Source organism: Thamnophis sirtalis, unplaced genomic scaffold (genome assembly GCF_051295495.1).
Source record: "Thamnophis sirtalis isolate CommonGarterSnake01/CBP01778 unplaced genomic scaffold, rThaSir2_p1.2 scaffold_5, whole genome shotgun sequence".
Classification (NCBI taxonomy): Eukaryota; Metazoa; Chordata; class Lepidosauria; order Squamata; family Natricidae; genus Thamnophis; species Thamnophis sirtalis.
In genome coordinates this window covers 15,634,947-15,656,451 of record NW_028261385.1, presented here as the reverse complement: position 1 = coordinate 15,656,451, position 21,505 = coordinate 15,634,947, and the positions used below count along the sequence as shown (strand labels likewise).

The 21,505-nt window shown below is 38.8% G+C and overlaps 1 protein-coding gene across 18 annotated transcripts in view; it reads left to right on the top strand.

The window, feature by feature from the left end:
* TCF4 (transcription factor 4) overlaps positions 1–21,505 on the top strand; it is a 417,049-nt gene that overhangs the window by 323,714 nt on the left and 71,830 nt on the right. Inside the window, exon 2 of one of the 18 annotated variants that reach the window (XR_015696646.1) lies at positions 17,361–17,413. The exons of the other annotated variants lie outside the window; for them this stretch is intronic. The gene's annotated coding sequence lies outside the window, so the exon portion shown is untranslated. The remainder of the gene's footprint in view (positions 1–17,360; positions 17,414–21,505) is intronic. 18 annotated transcript variants of the gene reach the window in all.

The window sequence follows — 21,505 nt, the reverse complement described above, 5'->3', positions numbered from 1 at the left end:
ATTAATTTGATCCACATTGTACTAGCACTAATGACCAAATTTCTCCTCAAGAAATAGTGGGCGTTCTGATGAAGAGGTGAGCAATAGAAAGAGTGTGGGCAGATGTCTGAAATCTTCTTTTTTTTAAATTTGTATTTGTAAACAGAATATGGACATTGGAAAAACAAAAATATTCTCAAAAAAAAACTGGCTAAGAAAAGGTACACATAGCTGATATAAAATGATTTTATACTTTATTTTTCTTTTTCCTCCTCCTGCTACTTCCTCTACCCTTTTTTTTTTAAAAAATGCTAGCTTAAATTAAATTTAAATTCAAATTTGCATATGGCAGCCAACTTCACATTTATGCCAAATTACACCTATGTTGTTTGTCATCACATTTATTTCTGTTTTCTGTCATTCTTCCTTTGCACGCCTTCCGTTCTCCAAAAACTGAAGTTCTGAGCCCTTTACTGAGTCAAACCAAGTTCCACCCTTGCCAGAATCAAAATGGTTTAATGTATGTTCCTTTAAAGACTTTTATTTTATTTGATATAAAGCTGGGGTGACTTTGGGCCAGTCATTCTCTCTCTTAGCCCAGCCCACCTCTGAGGTGCTTGTTGTGGGGAAAATAGGAGGAGGAAGGCATGTGTTTGCCACTTTGTGTTAAGTATAAAAAAATAATAGAAGCAGGAAGCAAAAAAAAATATTTCTTCTGCACGTTCTCTGCCTTACTATTTTCTGTGCTTTGAATAACGCTGCTGATTCTGAAAAGGATCAGTTATGTAAATACATATGATCTATTTATTTTTTGATCTTACTTATTTTCCTTCCTTGTGCTTATGAAATCAAAACTAGATCTGAATGTGCTTGCTTTGTGCCATCTAGAATAGCATTATTTTGTGAGGAGAGAGAGAGAGAAAAGAAAGATACAGGAAAGAGAGAGGAGGGAGGGAGAAGAGAGAGAGAGGAAAGAGACGGGCAGAGAAAAGAGGGAGAGAGAGAAAGAAAGAAAGAAAGAGAGAAAAGAGATACAGGAAAGAAAAAGAGAAAGAGAAAGGGAGGGAGAGAGAGAGAGAGAAAGAGATGGAACTTGCTAAAACTATGATCTAGCACTAAATTTTCCCAACCCCTCAATTTTGGTCCAACACAAGCTATAAATTTAAAGAAGAGAAAGTAATAAAGTGCCCAGCAATATTGCTTTGGAAACCACAGGTAGGAGTTTTTATCATCAGACTTTCCTTTTAGCCTTAAAAATGAAATCTATACTGCATGTGCTTCAGGTTTTTTCCGCCCTGCATTTTAATATTACTTGGAAAACCGTGATCCTCATTCTATCAAAATGTATGGGATATACATGGAGCAAAATCAGATGTTTTTAGGGTGTGCAGTAGAATTACCCTTTGGGAGGTACCCCTCTTAATCCTTTTCCCCAACACCCCAGAAGCGAAATTTCAAATTTGGATATGGGCTCATTTTGATTGCAATGCATTTCATGTGAGGCTCATGTTGAGCTGTTTGCTTTCCTTTGGCTCATGCACCAAATATCACCAAGAAGGTAGAGGTTATTTCTCCTGAAAGATTATTTATAACCTGTAAGTTTGTCTAAAACCTAACTTCCAGACATATCCATTAATATGTCTCACAATAGTGTTGTAGCAATGAAATTTCAGGTACAACTTCAAGTGGTTCTCACTTACCAACCACACTAAACCCAGAAATTTGGTTGTAAGTTAATTGTGGTTGTCAAGCAGCTCACCACATCACCTGACTCGATTTTACAACCATTTTTCAACAGTCCTAAAGGGACTCGCTGCAGTTGTTAAGTGAACCAGAAAGCCATCTCTTGAATGGATCTCGTCGTTGTTCTTTTTAACCAAAATCCTGCAAAAAATAAAGTTGCAAAACACAGACTTGTGTTGACAGGATGTTGCCACCGATCATAAATGCAAGCTCTTTGCCAAGGACCCTAAATGCGATCTTGTGACCATTGGTGTGGGTTTGCGGCAGTTGTAACTTCGAGGAGGGGGTCAGAAGTAACTTTTGTGGGGAAAGGCATTGTTGTCGAACAGTTGTTAAATGTGGACTACAGTATGATTTTGTTCAGTTTGGGCCCTAAAAGACCATGGAACAGATTCTCTGAAGAGGCCCATCATGGCTTACTTATGGATTGCCATAAGTGAAGGAATGCATTTTTAACTTAGTTTGTACCATAAGCATTGTTCAGTATGTTTGATTTTTAATCATCAAATTGAAGCTTTGGTCATTGGTTCTGCTTCAGTGGTCTAAACACAAATACTAGATATTGCTGCCTCTCTGTATTATTCCAATTAAGATCTTTACGGAAATTGACAGTGGTTCAGTTGCAGGTAATCTAAAGGAAAATCTGGCCCCGGTGAATATTATCTTAATTATTGTTAAATTTTTAATAAGAAAATGGTTCTAACTAGTTTGTAACCTGTCAGTGCAATGAAGCATATTGTAGGCTGAATAGATGATAACTTAGCAGGCCAAAGAGGCGCATCTGCAGTTTGTGTTTATAGTATGCACATGTGACACAATGTCCATTTTATTAGGTTCCATTAACCATTAATAAGGTTCAGCAAGGATCTTTAATTCAATTTGGCTGGAGGTCAGGTTTAAACATTTGAGAGCACTCTAACAAAATGGCATCCATGCTAAGTATGACCAATCACAAATTCCAACCTACGTTTAACATTTTGGAGGTATGGTTTTTTTTAATCACACTATGCAGGTGGCATAATCTTTATGTTTGTTTTTTTAATAATATTTGGGGGGGGAGAGTTAATTTTTAAAATTAATAGAAGATTTGAGATTTTGCAGCATGTCACTGCCACTTCCTCTTCCTCCTCCTTATTTTAATTAAAAGAATCTTAAAATAAACTCAGCTGGAATACAGAGTCATGCTCGTGTCAAAGTGAGCCAGTGGTTTAGTATGGAGAATAAAACGCTAACATTTCCTTTCCATGCATAGACCTTCATGTCTCTCTGGCACTGATAGTTGTTACTCCCCCTTCCCTCTTAGGTGTGACCAGAAGGAAATGTATAGCGTAAAATACAAAATTCACAGACATCGTTGTCATCAAGGAGTAGATTCCTAACCAAGTTGTAAACTGAATTGAAAAAGGTCCATTTTACAGATAGTCCTCGACTTACGACTACAGTTGAGCCCAAAATTTTCTGTTGCTAAGACAGACAATTGTTAAGTGAGTTTTTCCCCATTTTACGACCTTTATTGCCACAGTTATTAAGTGAATCACTGCAGTTGATAAATTAATAACCCTGTTCTTAACTGAATCTGGCTTCCACATGGACTTTGTTTATCCAAAGGTTGCAAAAGGTGAACATATGACCCTGGGACACTGCAATTGTCATAAATATTTTTAACACTCACCAAGTGTCTGAATTTTGATCACATGACCAAGGGAATGCTGCAACTCTTGTAAGTGTAAAAAGCAGTCATGTAGTAAGTCACTTTTTTCAATGGTGTTGTAACTTCAAACAGTCACTAAATGAACTTTTGCAAGTCAAGGAGTATCTGTACAACTTTCTGTTTCTACTACCCTGTTTCCCCGAAAATAAGACCTTCCCAGATAATAAGCCCAGTCGGGCTTTTGAGCGCATAAAATAAGCCTTCGCTGAAAATATTGCAACACAGCAGCAGCCATGAGGTGACCACATTTGAAGCTTCCTGCACCTCAAAAGTAATAAGACTTCCCCAAAAATAAGGCCAAGTGCTTATTTCAGGGGTCAAAAAAAAATAAGACTCTATCTTATTTTCGGGGAAACATGGTATGCCTGATCGTTAACCATTCTGGTTAGAGATTTGAAAAAATAGCAAAGAGCTCGGTTGGGAAGTCTCACTTTAAAGCGGTCAGGATTAAATTGCGACAAAATGTGAAAGAGGACAATAACTAGGTTAAACTTTTGAAACAGATCCTGTACAATTTCAAAAATGCATCCTGATGATTGTGGTTTTGGGGGTAGCACAAAAATAACGTATTAACCAAAAAAATGAGAAAACAAATGGGGGGCGGGGGTAAAATGAATAGATGCTATGCAGGTCCAATTTTCATTATTACTGTAGTGGAATGAGCATTACTGCACAAGGATGACATCATGCTGTATTTAATTCTTTCTTTCTTTTTTTTTAATTTCGCTGACCTTTTTTTAACTTTGGGCGTTCACAAGATGTAGAATTTAGCTGTTCCATCTGGAAAATATTTTAAGTTGACTTGATCTGTGGACTTAAGATATAATATACAGTGGGATAAGAAAAAAAATGAGACTGCTAATGCTTAGGGTATGTTTAGAATCCGGCTGTTGTTTGTGTAGAAGTGAATGGTGATAGAACTGCGACTAATAGCAAAGGGCAGATGTGCGGTGTGTTTTCTAGCTGAGCATTTCACCTTGGAAGGAGATTTGGGGTTTTGAAGGTAAGGAATAGAATAACAGAGTTGGAAGGGACTTTGAAGGTCTTCTAGTCCAACCACCTGCCTAGGCAGGAAACCCTACACCACCCCAGACAAATGGTTATCCAACCTCTTCTTAAAAACTTCCAGTGTTGGAGCATTCACAACTTCTGGAGACAAGTTGTTCCACTCGTTAACTGTTCTAACTGTCAAGAAATGTCTTCTTAGTTCTAAGTTGCTTCTCTCCTTGATTAGTTTCCTCCCATTGCTTCTTGTCCTGCCTTTAGGTGCTTTGGAGAATAGCTTGACTCCCTCTTCTTTGTGGCAACCCCTGAGATATTTGAAGACTGCTATCATGTCTCCCCTAGTCCATCTTTTCATTAAACTAGACATACCCAGTTCCTGCAACTGTTCTTCAAATGTTTTAGCCTCTAGTCTCCTAATCCTCTTAGTTGCTCTTCTCTGCACTCTTTCTAGAGTCTCAGCATCTTTTTTACATCGTGATGACCAAAACTGGATGCAGTGTTCCAAGTGTGGCCTTACCAAGGTATCATAAAGTGGTATTAACACTTCAGGTGATCTTGGGAAGACTCTGTCCATTCCTGCCTAATTACAGGAAGCCCTTGACTTATAGCCATTCATTTTGTGACTGTTCAAAGTTACAACAGCCCATTAAAAAAAGAGAGTTATGTCTGTTTTTCACACTTAGGACAGTTGCAGAATCTCCATGTGGTCATATAATCAAAATTCTGAGGCTTGACGACTGATTCATATTTATGACAGTTACAGTGGCCCGGGGTCATGTAATCATCTTTTTCAACCTTCTGATATGCAAAGTCAATGGGGAGCCTTAACAACCGTGTTACTAACTAATCACAGTGATTCACTTAACAACTGTAGCCAGAAAGATCTTAAAACTTAAATGTCTCACTTAGCAACATAAATTTTGAGCTCAGTTGCAGTCGTAAGATGAGGACTACTTGCTCATTGATATAAAATAGGCAACACTAGGATAGCAGCTTGATCTTTTTATCCCTTTTAGCCAGGGGTGAGATTCAAAATGGTTTACTACTGGTTCTGTAGGCGTGACTTGGTGGGCGTGGCATGGCTTGAGGTGTGTGGCAGGGGAAAGTTACTGCAAAATCCCCATTCCCTCCCCACCCCACTAACTTGCTTTCCAGCTCAGTTCTCCTGTTCAGAGAAACAAAAGAAGATCAGCTGAGAGGCAGAGGGAGTGGGGCCAGCCTATTTGCCAGTTCTCCGAACTACCAAAATTTCCACTACCGGTTCTCCAGAACCTTTCACAACTGGCTAAATACCACCTCTGTTTTTATCCCTTCCAAGTAAACCTCAAACTATCTCTGTAAAGAGGTTTCCATAAAAATATTTTGAACACCATACCATTCCTTCTCATAATGAACTTCTTGTATTATTTTGGGAGGGCTAATTTTCATATATATTTTTTTCAGAAGGGAGACCGGTGAACTGGAAGGACGAATTGAAAATTAAATAAGCCTCCGCGCACGCAAATGCACATTTTTCTTTTCTTAGCACAAGATCCTTCTAGGGGAAAAAAAAAAAAACATGTTATGATTAGAAAACAGGGTGCCTACCATCCCAGCAAGCCGTGTGTTCATCCTTACACCTTCCTTCATTTTCTGCAGTGCTAAACAACCCTTTTCATTAACCTCCCGTGATCTTTAACCTCTCGTTAAAACCTCCCGGGTTTCCTCTTTGCCAGGGAGTCCTTTTGGTCTCGTTGATTCGCAGGTGGTTACTATAGCTATGTACACTTGTTTTCCATGGTGCACCGTGCACTCAGCCTCTCAGCGGGACCTGCAATTTCATACCTCTCGTGGGGCGTTGGGGGGGGGAGTTTGCATGTGCTTTTTCTGTTCTGAGGCTCATATGGTATCAATTACTATTTGATGGCAACGCCAGGCCCTAGGCCTTTTGCATGTTTGTCCTGTGAGAAAGATCTGGAAGAGCCGACATATGGCTTTGATTGCTGCAATTGCAGGTTGATAGAATAAACGCAGGGTGAGGTGGGTGGGTTTTCCTTCCGGCCCTTTCCACTCTGGGCTGGTAATGTGCTTCACTTGTGGTGCTGGTCTTTTCATCATCTTCCTCCCTCCCCTTCAACCAGCTCCCACCCCGCATACCTCCGTTCTTCCCCTAAGTCCAAATCACCACCAGCAACATGTGGCGTAAATTAGGCATATGCATTTTCTCTCTTTCCTTTTCTTTTTTTTTTGAAAGGATCGGTCCAGGAAATGGTGAATCTGCTTCTAACACATAGCGGGGGGGGGGGGGGGGAATACAGACTTGACTTTTCAGTGCAATTTAGAGAAGTTTATCCCTTCAAGATCAAAATAGTGTTTTCAAAACCAAGTTAGGAGGGTAGCAAAATAATATCATTGCTTTCTTTTGTAGAAGATTGCTGCTGCTGTGGCTCATTCTATACTATCATTTCTTGAAGACTAGAGGATGCTTATGATTATTCGTGCGCAGCAGGGGATCCATAGCAGGGAGGACCAGAGACTAACATAAAAGCAAGGGATTCTACAAGGAAGCCAAACCCTTTTGAACATTGCTGATGGATGAGCTTTGATTCTCCAGCATTATGGTTGTGCTGTAAGCCTCTTTTTTCGCTTGTATTGCTGCAGCCAGAGACATAAACTCGCTGCTTTACAATTTGATCTGTTTCCTAAAACTTTTCTGCAGAAAATTAGGAATTCAACTTAGCTGAAAAATGTAGGCAGCATCCCTCTGTAAGTATTTCTTATTGATTTCACTAGAAATTTCCCAGGTGGGCAGAAGGTTATTGTTACATTCCCTGAAACTTGGTTTTGAGTCTTCCTTCAAACTGAATGAAGTCAGTGCTCCCTAATTCCATATATGTTAGGATTGCAACTTCTAGAATTCAGTTAGCATAGCAAAAGATTCATTGTTATCTGGAATATCTCTTGGAATGCCTGGTTGAGGAAGATTGCTGAAAATAAATCACAGCTTATGACAAACATTCAGGGCATCAGATGAAAACAAACTCTTAGGCATGAGATACTTTTAGTTCAATGGAAATATAAAATTAATATCACATTGTACTTTCTGAGCTCTTGCGATACCTTAAAAATTGGACATTATTTGAAATGACTATCCAAGAGACATGTTAAGCTTTAAATGTCATTCCAAAAGAAGATGGATTTCATGTAAGTTTCAAAATTTAGTTTACACTTAAGAATTTTAATTCACCTCGTACCATATATTTGAAAAAAAAATGAAGGAAGAAATTGGCATTGTTGTACAAAAGATGAACGATGAAGCATTATTTTATTAAAATGTTTGCAAAAACGCAAATGATATATTTTGTTAAGTATTTATCTAGAGATCTGAATTCATTAAGGCAAGAAGGGTTAAATTATTATCAAAGGGATATAAATAGGAAAACGCCAACATTTCTTGCAAAAAGTGTAGTCTTAGGGTAATTTGCAAATATATTGCACATACATACATAAGTACATACATACATACATACACACACACACAAATATACATATACATACATACATACATACATACATACATACATAAATACATACATACATACATACATACATACATACAAACATACATATTATTTCAAAGATTTGAGCCAATATTCTCACCAACCTAGGATTAATTCTTTTGTGTGAGTATTGATAGAGAAATAAATCCCTATTTCAGAGAAGGTATTCTATCCTCTATGAGAAAGATGGTCACATCTTAAAATCAACTGACATCTGATCACTTAAAAAAACACCCATATTAATAAAGAATAAATTGTCTACAAGCTGCCCAGGGTTGCCTTGTAGGGGAGATGGACAGCATACACATTTAATAATTAAATAATATATTGCTGTGTCCTCTCAAAGTTTCTAGGATTCCTGTCTATAATACACATTCTTTTCTGGAGACTGAGGTTTCTCAAACTCGGTAGGGGCACTGGGAACCTTTTGGCTCATAGAAGTGAATGCTGAAGCATTCCTTCCAAATTTCTCTCTTGTTTTCTTTTTGGGATCTGCTAATTGTCTTGTTGTTTAGAGATTTTCTTGCAAAAATTTGGGATTCCAGTGAACATTCATACCTCTTTTTTTTTTCCCCTACAGTGGCTTCTTGTTATTTCAGTTGATGTTCTTGCTCATTCTCTGAAGTTCTCTGTTATATGATACAGTAACAGTTTTGTGTTGAATCCCATATTTAAAAAAAAAAATCACAAAAGAGTTGTCACACAAATGGTATTGTTCTTCTAGCAGACTTGAAAATCATGACATTTGCTTTTCAAATGTGTGGCATCTTTATTTTAAGATTTACCTATATATTAGCCAGGAGAGAGTCTCTACTCTAGAGCTTTGTTTTCTTCTTTAGGTTTCTTAATGACACATTTATTTAAATGCATTTCAAAATTGCTGTCACATTTTACCTGTTTTACATGTTTTCTTTTTCTGCCTTGGCAGTATGATTTCCAGTATATGTATGCCCAACGGCTTGCTTTTTTTCTTTGTAATATCTTGCAGAGTTGCCAGCCAATTAAAAGGGAAAGAGAGTTTAACTAGTACGGTTTGATTTTTAATTTTCAGAACATTTGCCAAGAATTAAAAGGACTTATCGGGCTTTTGCTTCCTTCTTGAATACAGTTGATCGGAGTGAAGATCTCTGGCTGATGGCCAGGTTTTGCTTGCAAACTCTTTTTTATGTGGCTTGCTAAAATTCATATAAAGAATCATATCTCCATCTCAAACCACTGTTCCTGGAGAATATCCAAATCTTCCGCTGCAGCCAGTTTGCAGTTTGTGTTAGGATAGATCAATAAGATCCACTTTGGCTAGAGACTTTCGGCCTATGACCCAAGTCTCCATCCAGTTTCCAGACCTGAAGTATATCCACTCCTTGTAAAATTGTTTTTGATAATAGGAAGTTCCATTCATTGATTCCATTTTAATATATTGAATTTTGTCTCATCCACAACGTTTTGGAGAGTTTACACAATGTGTAAATGTTTCCTTCAAAAGCTACTAAGCATGAATTCCATAAAATATCAATATCCAGGGGAAAAAATCACAAACATTCATCTTTTGGCAAACCAGACTGATTTGCGTACCTCCAATTTGCTTTTTAAAAAAATAGGACACGGTGTCTCAGGGGCTAAGACTCTGAGCTTGTCGGTCAGAAAGTTCGGTGGTTCGAATCCCTAGCGCTGTGTAACGGAGTGAGCTCCTGTTACTTGTCCCAGCTTCTGTCAACATAGCAATTCGAAAGCATCTAAAAAATGCAAGTAGAAAAATCGGAACCACCTTTGGTGGGAAAATAACAACGTTCCGTGAGCTTTTGGCATTTAGTCATGCCAGCCACATGACCACGGAGACGTCTTCAGACAGCGCTGGCTCTTCAGCTTTGAAACGGAGATGAGCACTGCCCCCTAGATTTGGGAACGACAAGCACATATGTGGGAGGGGAAACTTTACCTTTAATTCTTTTTTTGATCTCTTGCTGCGCCAAGGTGGCGCAGTGGTTAAATGCAGCACTGCAGGCTACTGCTAGATCAGCAGGTCAGCGGTTCAAATCTCACCGGCTCAGGGTTGACTCAGCCTTCCATCCTTCCGAGGTGGGTAAAATGAGGACCCAGATTGTTGGGGGCAATATGCTGACTCTCTGTAAACCGCTTAGAGAGACCTGAAGGCCTATGAAGCGGTATATAAGTCTACTGCTATTGCTATTGCTATTACTGATGTTGTGTTGCTTGTCATGGCAAGCATCTCTTTGATGGTTGAGCAAATGTTTCATATTTCTGCATGCTTGTGGAGGAGTACAAGTAAATGCTGCAATTGTAAAAAAAAATTAAAAAGCTTGGAAATCATCTTAATGTACATATATTTTATATAAGGACAATTGTACTGCATAGCATAGAATGAAGCCAGGGTCCAACTTTTTTAAAAATATATTTCATTTTATCAGCCTTCCAAGGTTTAAAGTGAGTAGAATGAAGAAGCACTGACTTGTGAAAGTGAGCTGGTTGGGTTTTTTTTCTGGAGAGATTTGGGTTGGGTTGGGGAACCATTTCTTATTTATTTGCTTTCAAACTGGTTTTGAGTTTTTGGATATTTTTTTTCCCTGCTGAAAATGAGCAGGGAAATCTTGCCATGTTTTGGGACAGTTGGTTACTGAATTTTCCGGGTGTGGTTTTGGAGGGTTTTTTAGAATCAAAAATAACAGGCATGTCACATGCAGGAAGGTTTGAGGTTATTGCACGGCTTGCAAGTATGTTTGTATATATTGGCTCCACTTCCTTCCTTCTGCTTTTATCACGTCCATTGCACCTTCTGGAATAAGGTATATTTGCAGAATATATTTTCTCAGTATTCTGCAGCTGAGGGAGGAGAAAATGTGTCCCGGTCTTCTTTATAGTACCAAATGAGGACCTAGCTCTTTATTCTGATATTTAAAATGATTTATTTATTATTTTATTTATTTATTTATTATAATATTTAGTATTTTGGCTAGGTGGCTCTGTGGCTAAGCCGTTGAGCTGGTCAAACAGAAAAGTCAGCAATTCGGCGGTTCAAATCGCTAGTACAGGTCTCCTGCGTGAACAGGGAGTTGGACTAGGTGACCTCCAACGTCTCTTCCAACTCTGTTACTGTTAAGTGTTAAGAATTAAAATCCAGAGCCAGGTTATATGCTTTTGATGCTTTCAGTGCTCCTCTCTTAGTATTCATTCTTTGTTATTCGGTTTTTTACATTGTGTTTGCTTGTTTATTTATTCAACTTATATGGATACCTGTTCTGACCCCCCTCGTTCCACACCAAAGCACACTCCGAGCCAGAGATAAATTACGGCATTTAATTAACAGACAGACAGGTCCTTGGCAGCAACCTGGCACAGACAAGCTCAGGCAGCAATAAACACAGATAAGGCTTGGCAGCAATCCAGCCTGCCAAGCTTTCAGTAATGTCCTCCGACATTCAATCCTGCGTTGACTTCTGCAAAGAGGGGCGTGTGCACAAGTAACTTTTTATAGTCTGGAGAGGAGCCTAATGAGTGCAATCACCTCCTGTAATTGCGTAATTGTTCCTGATGCCTATTAGCTCTTCGATGGCATACATCTAGGAACAACTCACTACTGGCTTCCAGCTCACTCTCCCTTGTCTCCTCCCCACTGGTCCAAGGCTCAGGTGCCTCCTGGTGGCCAACCAGCCTCTCTGTGCCCTGCTCAGAGTCAGAACCCTGTCCAGGGGCCTCCACATCCTCCAGAGCCGACTCATAGGGCCCCTCGCTGTCAGAGTCTGGTGGCAGCACCCACAGCTCCTGCTGGGCCACAACAGATACCTAACACTATTACCAACATTACAAAAATTAAAATGCAAAGGATCCAAGAGATATCTAGCCCAAATCACTAATTCCACCTAGAAACAGGTCCCTGAACACCGTTGGGATCCCAGGATCTGGCACAGAACCAGATTTTTAGGAGCTTACAAACAGTCAACAGAGTCAAGGTTATTTCCAGAGGGAGAATGTTCTACAAGGTGGGACTATGACCAAATCTACTAGGCCCACCAACTGACTTTCTTTGGTCAATGAGACTGAAATAAGTCCATCCTGCCTGACCAGATTGGAAGAGTAAAAATAACTGGGTAGAGAAAATCCCTCAAATATCATAATCATAAGTCAGGAAGAGTTGATGAATAACCAGCACTTGATTGCATCCAGGCGCACATCTGGCAACCAATGCATTACCCCAAGTAGCGGTCCACTTATTATCCATGCTGCTGCATTGTGCGTCAGTTGAAGCGTCCAAGGGCTCTCCAAGAACAGCTCAATGAAGAGTGCATTGCAGTAATCCAGATGAGAAATCACAAGGACAGAAGAGAAGTGAGTGTAGCCGCCCCATCCAGGAGCCAACACAACTGGCACACAAGGTGTGCAAAGGTCTTCCTAGCTGTCGGTGGTACCTGCTCTTTGAGCAGAAGCCCTGAGTCTGGGGGCATCCTCAGATTGCACACCAGCTCTGTCTGAGGCAGTGTCATTACAAAATTGATTTATACCCAAAATGTAAATGTTTAGGAATGAGATTGGAAAGGTTTCCCTGTTTGTCATGAGATGTTAAGACATTATTTATATTATCATTTATATCTGAGATATAAATGATGAATCTATTGGTAGATGATCTAATGTGCTCTCAATAAAGTGCTAAAGTGTTTTATTCTCTAACTGGATATCTCCTCCTCTTCCTCCTCCTCCTCCCTCCTTCCTCCTTTTTCACTAACTTCATGAAGCTTGCTTCTGTATAGATGGAGTTAACTAAGCAGTCCTGTGGTAAAGGATGAGTAATAACTTTTGCCGTCCTTTCCTCAGGTTTAACTTTGGCAAATTATAAATAGCTAATTTTCCCAGGAAGTCATTATTGAAGAATTGATTCCAATAGGACGATAACAAAAATAAGAGCATGAAAAACATAGCAAGGTGATGCTTTCTTTCTACAGCAGGAAGATATTCTTCCAAAGAGTAAGAGATATTCCTACCCCTGATGCAGAACACACAAGGGAAACAAAAAGAAAAACTGGCTTTTTAAATATATGTCTGTCTTAGGAGCAGCTTAGGAGAATCCTTTGAACATTTGTTCAAGCAAAATTTCTGACAAACTGGGTGATTTCTTCCAACATTTTTTTAAAAAATAGTATATTCTTTTCTTCGAAATGAAACATTTCCATAGTGGCTTTCCGAATGTGGTAAAATGAGTATCTGCACCTTTAGATTAACTGGACTAAATTGAATTAAATTAATTTTTAAAAGATTAAAAATACATAACATACATATTGAACACTTATTCACACAAACAGATGCTATGAAAATACTTTAGAAACTTCATTCATATTCAACAGTTTTTTGGGAAATCATTCTGTTTTATACCCCAACTTTATACTTTTAACATAAAAAGTGTCTTCAATTAGGATACGTCTGCTTTTCCCCTTCATTGCAAGTTTTCCTTCCAGAATTCTGTGTAACATTCTGAGCAGTTGAAATGTCCATAAACTTTTTATCATCTCTAGTTTTAATATATAGCAACTACAATTGATAGTCCCATAGCTTTGATAGTTTGGTACCCTATATTTATCCAGATTTTTCTATTCTTTTTTCCTAAAGGTGGGACAGCCACAGTGACTTAAGATATGAATTTTGTAATTTAATTTGATTTGTGGACTTTCTGTAATAATTACCCTAACAAAATTACTTCAACTTCACAAGTGGGTAGCAGTAAAAATAGGTTGTTTAAATATATTTCCCAGATATGTATGTGCATACATATAAACAGTAATATATATATATATATATATATATATATATATATATATATATATATATATATATATATATATATATATATATATATATATATATATATATATATATATACACATACATACATACATACATACATACATACATACATACATACATACACACACACACACACACATATATATATATATAAAATATTGGGTTTCTGTCTGGATGGTCTCTTGTGACGAGCCGAAGACAGAGAGTGGAAGTGTGACCTTCCTCCCATATTTGGGCATACCAGGGGTTGTGACTTTAAATATATACCTTTCACCCTGGCCTCGCTGATAAGGAGTCGAGCCCTGTAGCTCAATGGTTAACACATCTGCCTTAGAGGCAATAGAGCACAGGTTCGATTCCCAGTAAGGGTGTGGCTAGCTGATGAGATATATATATATACATACATACATACATACATACATACATACATACATACATACATACATACATATATATATATATATATATATATATGCCATTTTTGCTTGTATATTTTTGATTTTGTAGTTTGCCTTGTTTTGAACGAACTTCAAAACGTGCTGTTCATTTTGCAATTAATGTGACCTGACAAATATGTTTCCACCAACCAGTAATCAAGAATTCATTAATTGTGCTGTATGATTGCTCATATTAATGAATATTTTGAGTTGATAGCTGAATTGGAATTTGCATTATGCTCATCTGAAAATATTCAAAAGCACATTCTTGTTGCACTGCTATTTACAAAGTGAATTCTTTGAGGCATAGTTTCAAATGGTTGCTAGCATATGGAAGTGAGGAGGCAATAAAATTGCTGTAGGAATAGAGATTAGAGCTGGAATGTACCAAAGTGTAAATATTTGAAATAATTTGTTTAGGAACCTCATTCTGTTTGTAAATAGGTCATGAAAGGGGATGTTTTAAAAAAAATACTCTCTGGGCAAAGTATTTTTTGTCAAAGATGATAGAAAATAATGTGACATATTCAACACCCGTATTCAGATGTAATGGTAACGCCTAAGAACAAGACTAACTTTTTCCAGAGTTGATCAAATCCATCTAAGCAGATTTTAAAATTACAGAGGCTCTTAATCTGGAAGAAAGATGTTCTTCCCATGAATTGATGATGCAGTATTCTAAATAATACACCAAGATGTTTCCAGAGTAATTTCTATTCTATGCTTTTAACACGGTTGGATAAAAACCATAGCATTCTGGCTTCCATGTCTCTTACTATGAGAAGGTTGGATACCTGTAAATTTGACACATCATGGTCATGATGCTAAGAGTAAGTCCCGTAAGCTTTATTTGGACCATTAGAGCAGGAGATAAAAATGTATATGGCATTGATGATACTCTACTGCTATTTTGGCTATATAGTATGTATGGATCATTATCAATTATTTTTGTTGATTGGTTGATCGATTCATTATTTTTTTTAGGTTGCCCAAGTCCAGTACAACCCTGGGTAGCTTCACAACTTATCAGTCAGATACTGTAGATCTTATTTATGTATTTCAATTTAGTCACATCACCGTCCATTTTCTTGGTTTGCTTTAGGAAATAATTTCTTCCAATTCAAGATTGCTTCTTTTTGGTCTTTCTGCTGTACTCACAAAATGGGGAAAAACAGTTAATCTACATCTTTAACACACCAATTTCTTTATCTCACTAAATGGCTACCAGCTGCCCCATACTCTGCACAGTTGCATTCCAATGTGCTCAGAACTTCTTGCTAATCTCATCTCACTTTGCTGTCCTCATATTCCTTGAGTGTTCCTACTAGAATACAAAATTTCTAGAGCATCCTGCAGCTTTTTACTTGATATAACTGCAGTAGTGGCAGCTATATGGTAGGTTAAAGCTTCCCAAGGTGACCTCAACTCCTGTTTTTATGCATAATTTAAATAGTAATTTGGATTGCTATTGTCTTTGTCTGGAATTTTATGGCCTGTAGTCAGACTTAAAGTCCCATCATAGGTATCAATCAGAATAGACTATGTACCTTTTTGACAAACAAGTATTCCTCCCTATTGTGCATTGAGCAGACCATACCTAGAATATTGGATCCGCCTCTGGGCATGTCATTGAAAAACTGAAATGTAAGATAAGAAGTCTAGAAGGAAAAACTGTTGGGGAGTAGCTGGAGGTTTTGGCAATGTTGAACTGGGAGGACAGAAGATTTGGGGGAAACTTATCTTCAAATATCTGAAGAGATGTCATATAGAAGATAGAACAGAGTTATCCAAAGTTGCTCTGAAGACAAAGCAAAAAGTATTGGGTTTATTTTACAAGGAAGTAACTTTTCAGTTCGACATGGGTTTCTCCCCCCCCCCCCCCCCGCTCAGTATAATGAACAGACCCATATGGGTGCTTCAAAGTTAAAAGAAAACCTTTGTAGTTTTTTCATATCACGTCTAGTGGTGCTATTGGAATTTTATCCGTAGTACAAATAATCCTATAATTTGGTCCCGTTAAAATATATGTAGGTGATTATAGGATTATGACAGCCATTGGGCTAGAATTTCTGTTGCTAAATGATGCGGTTGTAAAGCACAATATCACATAATTGTATCACTTAGTGTTGGCAGTCCAGGCCTCACGCTTGTGTGAGTCATCAAGTTGGAAGAAGTGGGAGTCCCAAGCAAGGAGGGGGGGTGCTTGTGCAGCAGGGGGGGGGTGGAGTGCCATCCGTGGGTTGCCAAGGGCTACGAGTGGCTGCTAAGGACGTAGGTGGACTAGTGAAGTCCTTCTGCAGACAGATGTACATGCTATGGAGTGTGTATGGATAGGAGGGGGATATGGGGAGTACGAGATCCCTGGGATCTTGTATTCTGTAGTAGAGATCCTCAGGAGAAAAAAAGCAGTGTGAGTGGTTTATTGGATTGACTTACAACCATCCCTGCTGGTTTCCTCATTGACTTGTGGGAAGCCAGCAGGGAAGATTGGAATTGGTGAACATCTGATTGCAGGATGCTGCAACTCTTCTAAATGCAAATCATTTGCAAAGGGTCCAAATTTCAATCACGTGACCATGGGACTTCTACGTGATAGCCAGTTGTCAGTACCCTATCATAACTTTGATTGGTTGTTGAATGAACTGTCATATCTTGAGCACTACCTGTAAAGGAGTCTGCTTGCACGCAAGTACAAACCAAGCACATATCCCAATCACATCCAAACCAGGGAAATATGTAAGTTTAAACCTACAACTAGAAATTCATGATATTCATGATATTCTAGTTGATAGTTAGGAAACGGTAATGTAACATAATCAGATGGTCATTTTGCTTTATAAGATAGAAATGCTTGCATAGCAGATTTTGCCATTTGTAAAAATGGTTTGGAGGATTGAAATCATTCTGTCTGAAATAGACTGTATTATTTATAATAGACAGATGCTCCCAGGAAAGGATGGAATATTTTTAGATCAGCATTTCTAGGTTGCAAACCCCAATTATGAGAAACTTCCAAGAATTTGGAGAGATTTTTTTTTACTGAAGTTATTTCCTCCATATCCCAGAAGTACTGAATGTTCTCTTATGGGCAGTTAACTATCAGAACACAGACATTTATAATAATTTTTGTTATTTCAGATTCCCATGATACCACATTCGAACAACTTCTACCCATTATGCAAAATAATCAGGTATATTTTTGTCCAGTGCTTCTTCTTGATTTCCAAAAATCTCATATAAAAATTCTCCGTGTGTATGTAGAGAAAAGATTCGCGTATTCTTCTCCCTCGTGCAGCCTTTTTACTATATTCTGGAAACTTTTATAAGTGAGAATATGGAAAACACAGAGACTTTCTGCCAGTACAAATGTGATACTCCAGATTTTTTTCCATTTCATTCTTCATAACATACTTCTCTGAAGGCCAGTCCCCACAATCCTCTTACTGGATGCTGTTCAGGCTGAATTTTGAAAACTCTTGTCCTCTGTTGCACCCTACAAAGAAGACTAAGACAGACAGACACAAGTCTGGGACAAACAACTGCAAGAGGAGTTTTTCATTGCTCAACACAAGTATACAGTGTGGTGTGGGTATGTTTGTGTGTGAGAGAGAGAGAGGGAGAGGGAGAGAAAGCAAGTACACATGTCTCAGTATAATGTTGCAGGATCCAGTCTGGGTCCGTCATCTATTCTTACCTAGGCTTCCCCAAAAAACACGAGGCAGAGTCCTGGTCCCGACAAAACCCCTTTTATTAAATGCATGGGAATTCTTCTCATTCACATTCAGCAAGGCCTGGCAAACAGTCTTTCAAAGGAATATTTATGACTGCAGACTATCTATCTTGGAAAGCTGCCATATAAATATTTTCCAATGAGGTGCTGTGCAAGGAAAGACTGGGCACAGAGTCTCTGAGATTCACGGACAGATCTTCACACTCCTGAAACGAATCCAATGACCGAACAAACAAATTGTTTCCTGCAAAATACCCACTCCCCTTTCGCTCCTCTTTTATTTCCTATGGGAGGGGGTCAATCACCTTCCACCTGTGACTTTACTCCCATTTCTGATTTCTGAATTGTTCTTTTCTTGTGGCGGTTCTGTGCATTCGCACACTGAGAACAGGCTCTTGCTGTTCCTCTGCCTCACTGCTGTTTAGCTCCATAGGCACCTGATCACTGCCAGACGGCTTTGGCCCTGTCTCTGCCTCTGACGCAGAGCCTTCATCCGAGCCTTCCACAGCCTCCAGGACTGGCCCATGCTCCTCCCCAACCTCCTCACTGTCCGACTCTGCTGCCAGCTCCACTAGCTGCTGGTGGGCCACAACACTTCCGAACCTTCGGACTCGTGCGGGAGCCCATCCTCGGGGAACTTGTCTCTACCAGATTTGTGTGTGTGTGTGTGTGTTTATCCATGCTATCCCCAAACACAAAGCAAAGAAATTAGAGGAAAGAGTCTTCATTGTTCTAATAGGTTGGGGAGGTGCGCCTGGGTGCACGTGCATGATATTTTATGTTGAGAAACAGTGTTCAGCTATCCAGTCTCTCATTCATTTGGAATGTGAAGTGATTGCTACTGCTTGCCACATCAATCCCTAAAGGAGCCATTAACCTAAATGTGACTTTTCTTTGTTATTCTCCGGTGGAGTGTATTGAATGAGAAAGGAAACTTCCCAATTCCAGATGGCACAGCCTAAGACCAGAAAACAGCCCAGCCAGGTCTATCGTTAGAAGCACTGCCTTTTGTTTGTGCCCCTGATGTGACGCTCATGGATACTTTAACTAGACTCTGACTTCACTCAGATTTTCTCCTAGGTTAGTTTGCAAACCACAAGTAAAAAAAAAAAATTGCAGGTGGGTAGTTGAGCCAGGTCCTTCCATCCAGATAAAAATATCTTTTGGCTTGATGTGATATTAAACTGAATCCATAAAATGGGTTATAGAAATGGGATGGATTTCTTGGCTATACTGCTTTCTTAGCCTGTGTGGTTATATCTGCAAGTGGTTAATTATGATAGCAGCATTTCTGGTTTTATTTATTTATTTTTTTTAAAAAGGCTGAATTGTCCTTTGGGCTCTGCATATAATCAAATTGCTTAATAAATAATTAACAAAAACATAATGGACAAAGCATTAAAGATGACATCACCATCTACCACTCTCCCACCCTTTGGATTCTATGCCTTCTGTTATTTCTCTAAAACACAATTATTTCAAATACTTCCCCAAAAAGTCTTTTAACTTACTACTGTATAATAATTATAACCAGGGCTATAACAATGCTTTCTATCCAAGCAATAAAATATTGTGAGAACAATTATGCAAGACTATACACTACAGCATCGTATCTTTATTATGGTCATCATTCATTATTTTTAAGATCTCTCTCCTTGGTTGCACCAGTTATTCTCTGAAGCAAACTATCGTCCTATTTGTAAGGTGCATATTTGTATTCTTCTTTCCCCTTCTGGTTTGTAGTTGTTATTATTTTTTTTCCATTCATTTTGCTGTAACCCGTCAATATCCAAATAGGACTGTGGCTAGTTTGTGATCTCCTTGCTTGCTTGCTTCAAAATGGAGGCAGGAAGGTATCCATTTTCATCAAGATAATGAGAATGTTTTGGTCTTCCTGACCATCTGGAATTGTAAGATCTTAAAAAACAGAAACATTAACTATACAAATATCTGTATATATAAAGTCAACAAAGGCAAAAAAAAATGTATCCGTGAACACTGAAGTGCCCAGGCACTTACAAGAAATCAAAAGTTTTTTAAATAGAGTTTGTTTTCACCCTGGAAAGAATTGTTAGTGGGGGGGGGGGATCTCCGTTTATTAGTAAACAAATGTTAAGTAAATTAAGTTTTGGCATATTTACTAAGTTTACTGTACTCACAAATATGCGGAGCACTAAAAAAGAGATAGCCCAACTCCCCAAATGCATGCACACTGCTTTGGTGGTCTTGGGCTGATCTGGATTTTTACTAGTTGTTTTGAGCTTCTCAAAAAAAAAAAAAGCAGGTTTAGTATCCTGGGATATGTTTAGAACTTTCAGTGCTTTTGAGTCATGCTTTTGAAATTCCATTTCTAGTCTTGGGATATGTATCTCTCTGCATATGTATCTCTCCTGTGGACTCCCTGGGAACAAAGGAATGATTTGATGTTTTCTTTCACTGTTCCATTATTGTTTGAACTCTACTTCCATATAATAGAGCAGTTTAAAGACTTTTTAAAAATTACATTCATGATATTACAATTCTTCCAGATATAGTGTGCCTTACTATTGACTTTCAGTGACAGCAGATCTAATACTGTACTACAATATTTTTTTTCCTTTCCAAGTTCAGAAACTCGGCTCCAGCTTAAATGTGTTCCACATATTGGTATCTATGACAGGGGTGTCAAACTCGATTTCATTGAAGGCCACATCAGAGTTGTGTTTGACCTCGGGGGGGGGGGAGTGGGTGTGGCCATAGTGGGCATGATCGGCTTGATGTTACTCGTGTCCGGGGCACCTGTGGTGGCTTGAGCACTCTGCTAGAGGAAAACAGGCTCCACAGCTCTGTTTTCTGCTGCAATGGTCTCTTGCAACCCGCTGCCAGTGAAAACAGAGCTCAGGAGCGCCGTATGCAAGTTCCGTTTTCGCTGGCAGAGGCATTATGGGCTAGTCCTTCACTTTTTCCATGGTGGCCTTGTGGGCCAGATCTAAGCACCACACGGGACAGATCCGCCCTCCCGGGCCTTGAGTTTGACATCCCTGATCTATTCTGTCTGATGTAAACATAATCCCCAACTTACAACTGGTTGCTTAGTAACTGTTTGAAATTACACCCCCCCCAAGATACTCATTGCCCGGTTTTGAAGTTCTAGGGGCTGCCCTCCCCCAGTCACATGACCATATTTTGGGCAGTTGGCAACCGGCCTGCATTTACAGCCATTTGCAGCATCCCATGGTCAGTTGTGTGACATTTTGGCTGAAAACCAACATTTACTTCTGGTTTCTGGCAAAAACTCTCCACAATGAGCAATAGATTTGCTTAATGACTGCCACAAAAACAGGTCATTAAGACTTACAGGCTCCATCCCAGTCGTATGTTGAGGACTAACTGCATATGTATCTCTCCTGTCGTCTCCTTATTTTATTTCTTACAGCTTGTTTCATTCATATTTTCTGCCAGAAATCCTCATCCCTGTGGTGATGGATTTATGGGTTGAAATTAAGGAAGTGTGAGCAAATGAAAAGTTCTGCAGTGACAAGGGATTTGGTGAATCAATTGCATTTGCATTCTG